Source organism: Anguilla anguilla, chromosome 17 (genome assembly GCF_013347855.1).
Source record: "Anguilla anguilla isolate fAngAng1 chromosome 17, fAngAng1.pri, whole genome shotgun sequence".
Lineage (NCBI taxonomy): Eukaryota > Metazoa > Chordata > Actinopteri > Anguilliformes > Anguillidae > Anguilla > Anguilla anguilla.
The window spans coordinates 2,351-12,740 of NC_049217.1; the positions used below are offsets into that span (position 1 = coordinate 2,351).

General features: G+C 40.2%; 1 long non-coding RNA gene and 1 pseudogene across 1 annotated transcript; both read right to left on the reverse strand.

Moving 5' to 3' along the window:
• Positions 1 to 465: 465 nt before the first annotated feature.
• On the reverse strand, positions 466 to 2,989 carry LOC118216007. The gene is made up of 2 exons (XR_004762950.1): positions 2,682 to 2,989; positions 466 to 732 (listed from the first exon to the last, which is right to left on the reverse strand). It is a non-coding gene; the product is annotated as an uncharacterized LOC118216007 (long non-coding RNA).
• A 1,477-nt stretch (positions 2,990 to 4,466) lies between these two features.
• LOC118217058 lies at positions 4,467 to 10,172 on the reverse strand (annotated as a pseudogene).
• Between the last annotated feature and the right edge of the window lie 218 nt (positions 10,173 to 10,390).

Consider the following 10,390-nt stretch of genomic DNA (forward strand, 5'->3'; position numbering starts at 1 on the left):
ATCTTAAGACATTACTGCCTGTTACAGCCAATAAAACTAATTAGGGCTGCAAAACAAGTCCTCCTAACAGTTAGGTAGGGAGCCTCCCTTTTCTTAAAGCTACAGGACTCTTTTAAAACGTTGCTATTTTTCTAACGGGTTACATGATGTTTCGGCTTAAGTGGGTGATTAGGAAAACAATACTGTCGACTCGGCAAATACTCCTCAATAAGGACTTTCAAGTAGGCCATCTGACTAGTTGCAATGGCAGGAGCACAAACAATTTCAACTTTTTGCCTTAGCAGCAACACAAATTGCCAAACTTCATTTTCAACAGGATTTTAAATTTTGTCCCCAATCAAGAGAGGCAGAAGTCTAAGGAAACACCAATTCTGGACAGCATGTCCACTCAATTTCTCACTTCCTGGATTCATTTCGCATGGCTTATTGCTGGCGTCATCGCCGAGGTACCTGAAGTGATTAAGCTGTCCATTCAGTTCTCTATACGTGAAGAATTTCTGATTTGTGACAAAATGACTTAGGTATAGAGCGAAGTCATATGCGACGATACCCTCAAATAAGTCATGGCCCAGACAAGGAGGCAGACCAAGTTGGCACACATGGAAGTGGGTTAATTTGATAAATTTGGAATCAAATCAAATTTAATTCCCAGTGACAGTTTTGATGTACTTACGTTATGCTGCATGCTGTGCTGCACGCTGTCTTTGTATGATGCAATTGTTTTCTTTTCACCTGTTGTGAAGGGAGATGACAAAAATTGAGCATGGCCAACAGTACATAATAGAGCCCGACCGATGCCAGATTTTTGGGTCCGGTGCCAATCCCGATTTTGGGGAGTCCTAGCCCACCGATTACCGATGTTTTGACCGATATTTTGTCAAAAAGTGCAACATTTTCAAATCAATTTGAAAAACTTATATTTTATTAAAGTTTCTATATTTAAGAACATTTAACTTATAAGCAAACAAAAAAAAAATTAAAATAAACACACAAAACTTTTTAGATAAAAAAAGTAAAAGATGATATTAAATTAAATATACATATTAACACTATATTTAAGTGTGTGAAATCAAAATAACTCCACACCTTGCTTTTACTCCTTTCTTTTCCAACATCTATAAAAAAATTAATGTAAAAAATCCCTTTTCCAGTTTCAAACATGTATTTTTATGATTATTATTATTATTGTTGTTATTATTAATTTGTTATTATTATTTCTTAGTATCTATTCTCAGTACATTAATTATATTTTCTTATTTTATTCCTACTAAGACTATCAAACGAGCTTCCCTGTCCATAAGAATTAGACGGTGAAAATAACTACAATGCGCTCTGACGCGTGACTAGATGACACACTCGCTCGCAATAACGCATTAGCTATGACACAGCCTCGTTATTTCTTATTATATTTTCTCAGTAAGTTAAATTAATTATATTTTCTTATTGTATTTTCTTATATGTATGAGCTTTCGTGCAGGTTACCCGCGCTAACTATTGGTTGATTCAGTTCTCCAACAGCAATCCTTCTCTCATGTTATCACGACAAAGCTAGATAACATGGCTTAAAATGATTCATGTTCGAAGTGTTTTATCTGCTTTTTTACTGTCTGGTTAGCTTGCTACGATGACGCGTGACAAGATGACACTCGCTTGCAATCACGCCTTGGCTATTTACAAAACATCATATAGTAGCTAATATCATTATCTCAGATAAAAAACAACAAAAAAAAAAACAAATGTGTGACACATTCAATCACCATTTTATTTTGGCTGGTTATTTATTTGAGAATACAGCGATGTCCTCTGGAAATGTAGATCCTACGCTGCTTATGTGCTCACTTCCAGTTCATAAAGGCTTGCTAGCTTGCTAAAGTGAACCAAATATGTTAGCTAGCTCGCTCGTTTGATAATGAGGATTGATAAACATAGTGGTCGTATAAACGCATTTAATAAAAAACTTTCACTAAATCTACATACCTTTATTGCCGCAACCGAATCTGTGCAGACAAGTCTTGCAGTGGAGAATATTGGATGAGGCACGAGTAACAAACGTCTTATTAGAGAAGTAGCGCGTCAGCTGCTGCAGTTCACACTTGTATTAGAGCTCCCTCTACTGGATAATTGTAGTAAATAGCAATTACAACGTTCAAGCAGACAAGTACAGATAAATAATCATCGTTTTTTTTTGTTTATTATATAATATATATTAATATATTATAGATATATCGGTCGGGCTCTAGTACATAATCTGCAGAAATGGGTGCCTTTACTGAAGTTTTCACTAAAGCCACTCTGTGATCCCATATCATTCTTTCCAAGATAAGGTGGGACTGGCTCAATGTATCTAAACTGATTTTTAAAAACCGTTTTTTGTCTTTGATCAGTTTTCAAGGTACCAGTGTTGCATGCCCGAAACAAATCCTCGGATTTAAGAACCTCTCTCTCTCACGGTCAGAGATATCCAATGATACCAGCTTTTCGTCCAACTTATGAAGTAAATGAGACTGACTGATATCATGCACTGCTTGAAAATCCTCAATAATAGACTGTATGACTGATGCTGGCAGTAAAAGTTTTGCCTGCAACTTTAAATAAAAGAAAGCCAAATTGTTCAAGAAAAGGGATTCATCTGCTCTCTCTGGCAGCACCGCTGCTTGGTCTCCCTCGTTATCATCACTTACGTTACGTCGTCAGTCAAATCCCCCTCCAACACTGAAACATCCTCAACTTGTTCATTGGTTGCCGTTAGTCTCGTCTCTGTTCCTACTGTTACATGGCCCAGAAGACTGGATACTGTACAAGACTTGTGTACTGTGGAAAAATTAGAAATAAAGGAAGAGACGACTGAAAACGTTCTCCCACACTGACGAAATGGACAAGAAACGGCCCTGCCCTCTCCGATATGAGATTTCAAATGAGAGTTTAAACTGGATAAATCATTGCATCTAACATTGCAAAATTCTACATGACAAGATACACACTCGATTGCAGTTACCTGTGCTCTCCTCTTATCTGTATGCTCTCGATATACATGACATTCCAACTGCGTCATGTTTCTGAACGAACGGGAGCAATCAAAAAAGGCGCATTTAAACAACGCGGTTGGAAGACTCGCATGTACTTTCATATGCCTAACAAACGCATACTTCGTTAAGCATTGGTGACCACAATACTGACATGTAAACATGCTTTCATACTAAGCTATCGCTGGCGAATGATTGGCCGTTATGATACTAACTAGTTTGATGAATTCGAAACGCACGTAGCCTACCTGCGCAATCCGGCGACACTCAAGCCAGCTGCAACAAAAAATACTCAAAGTACAGGGTTGCCTTGGAAAAGAACAAGAAAATTTATGTGAAATACAGATCAACGTATTCTGTTGGAAATCAAAAACGAACAAATTGTGATACAATTACTTTTAAATTTGCGTAGCCTATTAGGTGTCACACTCGAAACTTGGCATTGCTTTGTTAGCAAATTCTCTGCCGCCACTGCTAACCAACGGCTTCCCAATATCCATTGCAATTTCCAGTTAATTATTGCAAATTCAAACGGTGTTACGCAGTTAAGAGCAAAACGCCCACAATGCTGTTCTGTCTTCAGCAACGTGCCGTATATCAAAAAAACAGCAGGTTACTGTAGGAATTTCCCTGTAATTTCACATCAATTTCATGCCGTGTACCAATGACAATATGAGTTTGCTTTTTTATTCATTGATTTTTATAGTTTTAATCAGCTGGAAGTGAAATGTTCTTCTGCGGGCGTTTGGGCATATTATCTTACCGTTGTCAAGCAAAACTCTGCTTCCTAGTTCTAACTGGACCGTCCTTATGCAGACACTCTGGTTTTTAGTTCTATTTGCACCGTTGTTAAGCAAAAATCTCTGGTCGTAAGTTCTATGAAAACAATGATTTTATCAAGAAAAAATAGTTCCTTCCCGTTTCATACCATGCAATTTGTTGTGTTCAATAATAGATGTTACAGGTTGAGTGTATTCTGACCACTAGGAGGCACTGTATTGCCCTGCTTGCCACAAAAGCCTCCTGATTCTGCATCACAACATAATTTAATAAAAACACCATATGTAAACCGTATGACAGTCAAATTCATCTGCCTAGCACTGTCACCCTTTTAAAGCGGTGTGTTCGCGCAGCGTAGACATAGCGTCTTTCTAAAACGGATTTTAAATGCAGCTAGCTTAATGAATAATGAGGCCTTTTAAATGCCTTGGGCAAATAAAAGGGGCGACTGGGCTCCACAGTGAACGAAGAAGCACCCGCGTGGGCACTGGAATGCGCTGCTGCAGTTCGTTAGGCGAATAGCAATCTCATAAATCTGAATTCCCGACAGAGAAAAAATTAACCAGTTCTTCTATAATGAACGCTGTGGCATTGGATACAATTTAAACGAAATAATTGATCAAATACTAACCTGTAATCGGCAGCAGTTGTGTGCGTCACCCGTTTTAATTACAGTTGATTACGCTATTAGCAATCTCATAAATCCAAATTCCGAGACAGATATAATTAGACAGTACATCTAAAATGAACTTGGTGCAATTGGAGACACTTTACAAGTGGTACACGTCTTCCAGATAGATCGCGTGGGCACCGGAATGCGCTGCCGCAGTTCGTTAGGCGAATAGCGATCTCATAAATCTGAATTCCCAACACAGAAATATTTAACCAGTTCTTCTATAACGAACGCTGAGGCATTGGATACAATTTAAAGTTAACAGGATAGGTGATTGAGACAGAGTGGTATTCAAAGGTAGAGATGGAGAGGTGAGAAAGGGGGAGAACAGAATTTTCAAGAGGGAGAGATCAGCAAACCTGTGCCCCACCACGGCCAGACGGGCGGAGGGCGTGAGAGAAGGAGAAGGAGGAGGAGAGGGCTGCAGGGGTTGCAGTGTTGCCCGGTGTGATCCAGGTCTCAGTGAGGGCAAGGAAATGTAGAGAGAAGAGGGACACGTAGGCTGAAATTAAGTCAGCCTTCCGCGTAGCAGACTGGCAGTTCCATAGCCCACCTGCGACCGTGAAGTCGTCACAGGGGGGTCAGTGAGGGATAGCGAAGGTTGGAGAGGTTCCATCGCCACGGGGGGCCTCGCCTGCGGAAGCGAGTTCTGAAGGGGAGAGAACAGGTTGGGATGGGGTTGACACATAGCATAGCAGTGAGGACAGGAAAGGCCTGTGGTGTGGCCACATTGTCAAGGAAAAATTAAATTAAACATACATATGCATACCGAGAACAATCAATCGAGGACTGTCAGGCAAAGTTAAGGACCTCTCAACGTCAGCAGCAGAGGCAGAAACCTGCAGAGAACAAACAATATGAAATTAAACGCATTTAAATATTATTAGGGATACAGTGCCCTCCATAATGTTTGGGACAAAGACCCATCATTTATTGATTTGCCTCTGTACTCCACAATTAGAGATTTGTAATAAAAAAGGGTATTTACATGCATATCGGGTGAACAGTGTATGAATTACAGCCGTTTTTATACACAATCCCCCCAATTTTAGGGCACCATGCTTGGGACACAGCAATGTTACAGTGCACATCGTGAAGGAGTACACCCTCTCTGAAAAATGGAAATCCAGCTTTATCACTTTACAAATAAAAAAGATATAACGTAGTGTTTCAGCAACACTGCAATGCTAAACAGGAAAGCATGTTTTTTTAACCAACATTATAAAAAGCCATGTTGCAAATGAGTACACCCCCTCTGAGCAAAATTTGTTTCTGCTTCTAAATTATGACCATCACAAAAAAGAAAACAAAATTGACAGGTATTTGGATGGCAGGTATGCCATCCCGCCAAGTTATGGGGAGGCATGCCCCATACCTATACAGCACTGAGAGTTTGGCACTTTTCAGGGTTCCCCACAGAAATAACCACAACAGCCACAGACACTCAGCCCTTAAAAACATTAAATTCTGTACATTCTGACCCCATTTCAACAGACAGATTTCATAAACACCTTCACATGTCCACACAATAAAGCCCGAAACTAAGGGGATTTTGCGTTTTCTCCTTCTTCTTCTCTTTCTTCTTCTTCTTCTCATTCTTATTATTCCTGCCACCTATCCCACTAATAACATGTCTCCCGATTGGACATTTTACCGACACCCGCCAAATCTTCACCTACACGACCCAATGAAAAACTCGCATTACACATGCAAAATACCCATACCTTTTTATTCTGAAACATTTTCAGTACAAACAGCTAGCCTGCCTGTGGCCTAGTGGGTAAGGTTACAGGTTTGGGAACACAGGGTTGGAGGTTTAAGCCCAGCTAGGAACGTGTTTCTTTAACCTGCTTTTACCCTCACTAATAATTGTCTACTACTTCTCAATTATTGCTTTTGCACCATATCTACCAGCCGTTCCCCGAACTGTATTATGACGTACCGTCTGCACGTTCAATTGTTAACCGGCTACAATATTGCAAAGCCTAATGGATTCAACGGGAGCTCTTCTGTGCTAACTCGCCTGTGTTCTTCTTTAAAACCACGGACAGGTTTGCTAATGATATTTCACGCATTGCATAGCTATGTCATGGTGCTGCCCTAACAAAGTGACAGACTGGTAAACCTCCAGTTGAACGATTGAATCCTGCCTCGTTCTCAGGCAGATAATTTCCTCTTTTACACTAACGTTCTCTTGCGCTTGTATTTGCTTTACCAAAACTCACTCATTGCCACCCATATGCATTTCATGATGGCAAATGTAATCCTTTTATCAAAAAGTTACACCAATTCACAGCTGTGCCATTTCTACTAACTACATTTCTTCACTTGGCTACTGTACAAAACCTTCTTATCAGCAAATGCCACGTTTCTACATCATGTTACCTCGCCCTGTTCTCTATCTAGCCACATACAAACAATTCCTACGTATGTACGTTCTGCAACTCCCCATTAAAATATTACATTTATAAACATGATTCGGTACTAGTACTGAACATGAAAAAACACAGCAGTGCAATAGATTTCACATGTTACTTAACCCCCCACTTTAACAGCTGGCGCTTTATAGCGACTGTTATATATACCGTTCGATAAGGAATATAAGCTCGCTCATGGTCACTCCATTTACTTCGCACTATACTCCGTGATCATGTCAACTTTAACCGACATGCCCATTCTGCTAAAAACATATTGTTTCAACTCCGAAATTTCATAATTTCACCCAAATTTCTCTAACACTGTTGTTATTTTCTCATATGCAAAACCTGCTGGGACATATGCGTCTGCTCCTATTCTCCACTATCATGTTTTCCGGTTCTAGTTTAGCAAAACAGCGAAGAGGATTCCTACCTGCAGATAAGCCTATCAAAATGCCTTATAAACCTTACAAACACTAAAAGTGCATCTCCACGAAATAACAGACCACGGAGCAGGACAGAAGGCTACACAAGTTGTGACCTAGAGAGTTATAATTCTACGGGCTTGCTGATTCTTTTGTCAGTCAAGGCTCGTTGGATGAACGTCAAATCCGTGAGTACATACACTGGCCATATTTCACATGCATCTCTGATACGTTTTACACTTATACGCCACCGCACCCTTTGTCACAGCCACTGTTTTACATATATAGCAAACCTAAACCGCTAAACAGTACACGCTCATCAGACTGTACAAATTCACACAAGGATAGCCATAATCCACAACCATTTCTTACAGGGTCACTTTGCATTTCTCACTCTCATAACAAAACGCTTTGCAAAAAGAAATGATATCTCATAAAAAACACGTTTTCAACAAAAATGCCAAGTTACTCAAAAGTATTGATATCAAAATGACGCCAAGTTACGGTACTACAAACAATATAGGCCATCTTGCCTCACCGAAATGACATAAGATGTGTTTCAAAGCAATGCTACCCAATACTTCCTCAATTCTTTCAAGTCACTATACAAGTCAAGTCAGTATAAACATATACTTAACCGCAACATAGAAAGATATGTCATCAATAACTGTAAAATCAGAGAATTAGCCAACATTGAGTGCCTTGATGTTTGATGGGGGGTGCTGAGCAACTTCAAAATTCAATTGAGCACCTTTGGGTCCTTGTTAGTCTTGATATGTTTCATTGGTATCTGGTAAACCAGTGTTAAACCACTACTACTACTACATCATATAGGAACCCCAAATATTTTTATTTGTAAAGAGATATAGCTGGATTTCCTGGATTTCCATTCATGATGTGCACTTAATGAAAGTAGTCATGCTTAGTACGACATAGCTCAGGAGGTAAGAGCGGTTGTCTGGCAGTCAGAGAGTTGCCGGTTCGATCCCCGCTCTGGGTGTGTCGAAGTGTCCCTGAGCAAGACATCTAACCCCTAACTGCTCTGGTGAATGCGAGGCATCAATTGCAAAACGCTTTGGATAAAAGCGCTATTTAAATTCAGTCCATTTACCATTTACCCCCCAGTTCCCATTGAGATCCATTCAAATGGAAAGTGTTTTAGTACCGCTTGTAGGACAACCTGAAAATAAGATATCCAGACTCTGATGATGTTGATAGGTCACGGGCATCAGGAAGTCATGGCATGCAAAGGATATGCAACCAAGTATGAAAAAATGACAATTTAATCTATGATTATGTTAATTTGTCCAATTATTTTTGAGCCCCTAAAATTTGGGGGGGACTATGTATAAAAAGGGCTGTAGGTCCTACAATGTTCACTTGATATGGATGTAAATATGGTCAAATCAAAGCTGAAAGTCCACACTTTAACCACATTGTGACTGTTTTATGTCAACTGTCTGTTTGTTGGAGAACAGAATGAAAACAACAAAAAAATGTGTCCCTGTCCAAACACATACAGACTGCACTGTACATTTACTTTAATTTGTTTACAGGAAATCACAGAGAGCAATTAAATGGCTTCATACTTACATCTGTTTCCAGTATCAGTGCATCACTCTGCTGTTTGAAGTGAGCCATGAGCCCCAGCAGAACATATGGAGCTGCCACACTGGTATTGCTTCGGGTCAGAACAGCCTTGACTTCACTATTGGTAGGGTTTTTCTTGAGGAACTACATATTTCGCCCATTTCCTTCAAGAGATGCTTCCAGTTTTCTCAAAATGTTGATGTCTGTTAACATCTCAAAATGTGTACACATACTCCTAGGGACAAACAAGTATGGCCACTGAGATTTCAGATATTCAAGTGTGTGGGCCGGTGTTGTGTTTATCATCTTGCACTGTAAGTAGTACGTTGCCTCCATGAGATTCTGTACTTTCAATCCCAGACAAGCCCTCACGAGAGAAGAACTCCAAAAGTATCTTCGTTTTCTCTTCCAGTGTGCTTTCTGATTCTTCAGGTGGAAGGTCTGGCTGCCACCGTGTGCAGCCATAGCTATCTGCAGGGCCTGTGTTTGGCTTTGCCTCTGTGGTGACAGATCTGCGCCGTGCCAAAGTGTTATTTCTGTTTAAATGCTCAACATGAATTTTTATTGACTCAGGAGAGATGCATATCCTCCCCCTATACATTTCCCTTCTATCATGTCAGCGAAGGACTGTGGAAACTCGTTGACAATCTTAACAGAAATTATGAGGCACTGCGACCACGAAGGGTTGGCCTCAAACTTCCTCATTTTGTCCACCAAGACCCGAACCATTTGCCTTCTATCTGCTGGTGAGGACCTTATCCCACTTTCAGTGGCAGTACAAATACCTGGTGGCACTTTCTCCCAGGGTACCTGGAAAGTTTCTGGCCATTTTTGCTTTACTGGTGGCCGTATGGAATGTGATGGTGAAGGGCTACTGGATCTCAAGGAGCTTGACAGTGATAAACTGCCTTCTGGGGACTGGAGTAGGGGGGTAGCACAACTTATGGCATCTGGCAATGAAAACAAAAATCTATCATTATGCATATTGACTAAAATTATGCCATAATTAATTAGATAAAACAATAAGCTTTTTAATACACTGTTTAATTTGGTAGTGAAGTAGTAAATATACAGTACCTGCTCATTTCCATGCATTTAAAAGTTTTCTGCACTGGATTGGTCGAATAACCTCTGCAATTTCCTGTTCTCTTATGTACTGCAAGTCATCTTTGCTTTCCACTCCCTGGTGTAAGATCGTTTCTTCTGGCACACTTGGCAGGACAGAAATGACTGCGTCCTTGATGCTCTCACTTATATCAGACATTCTGAAGGAAAGGAGTGGCTATTAGAGACAGACCAAACATGTTGTACACAGGCAAAGGGTAATAGTCAAGCAGGCTTGCATGTTCGAGGCAGAAATAATTTGAAATGGGGTTCTCTGAGCCCATCTTTAGGCAGTAAATCCCCTGATCAAAAAGGAAATCAGACTGGCATTTCTCTGTGACAAAGTAAACACAACTGTTGCAAACAAGAATCAGTTCT